The sequence below is a fragment of the Lynx rufus genome, unplaced genomic scaffold (assembly GCF_022079265.1).
Source record: "Lynx rufus isolate CCGP_SWC_20201006 ecotype Redwood Valley unplaced genomic scaffold, mLynRuf1.p SCAF_4, whole genome shotgun sequence".
Lineage (NCBI taxonomy): Eukaryota > Metazoa > Chordata > Mammalia > Carnivora > Felidae > Lynx > Lynx rufus.
Genome location: NW_025814856.1, coordinates 8,108,282 through 8,109,051, shown reverse-complemented (window position 1 = coordinate 8,109,051; position 770 = coordinate 8,108,282). Strand labels below are relative to the sequence as shown.

General features: G+C 39.4%; 1 non-coding gene across 1 annotated transcript; it reads right to left on the bottom strand.

Moving 5' to 3' along the window:
* Positions 1-341: 341 nt before the first annotated feature.
* On the bottom strand, positions 342-414 carry TRNAE-CUC (transfer RNA glutamic acid (anticodon CUC)). Its single transcript has one exon. It is a non-coding gene; the product is annotated as a tRNA-Glu (tRNA).
* Positions 415-770: the final 356 nt, after the last annotated feature.

Sequence of the window (770 nt, the reverse complement as noted above, 5' to 3'; positions counted from 1 at the left end):
ATAAACATTGAAAAAAAAAAGAATATTTCTACTTATTTCTATATAAAAGTGGCTTATTTCTATATAAAAAACTAACACCAACAGGAAGTTCATGAAATGATCGACAGCGTGTATTTGGAGATGGCTGGAGTCACAGCACTGGAGGGGAGCAGGATGTTTGGACAGTGAGTTTTCTTATGTTAAACTTTCTATCTCACGGATATACTTAAAATAGAAGTTGGTAGACACTGTGTTTTACTAGTTAGCAGTCTTTATTCAATTTTAACTTTTGTACATAGGAAACCATTCTAAGATTTAATTCCCTTTTTTTTTTTAAAGGTTTTATTTTTAAGTAATCTCTATACCCAACATAGGGCTCGAACCCACAACCTTGAGATCGAGAGTCGCACGCTCCACCAGCTGAGCCAGCCAGGTGCCCCAGATTGAATTCCTTTAAGCACAGTTACAAAAGTGAAACCATAAAAAAAGGAATATTTTCAAATCTTTTTCTTTTTAATTCTTTTAAGTGTTTATTTTGAGAGGGAGGGAGAGAGGGGGAGAGAGAGAGAGAGAGAGAGAGAGAGAGAGAGAGAGAGAGAGAGAGAGAGAATCTCAAGCAGGCTCCTCGCTGTCAGCACAGAGCCTGATTCAGGGCTCAAACTCACAAACCGGAGATCATGACCTGAGCCAAAATCGAGAGTGGGACGCTTAACCATCTGAGCCACCCAGGCAACCCTAAATCTCTAAGTAGAAGGACATGTGGCATCATAGTTTGTCCTTCCCTTAGTTCA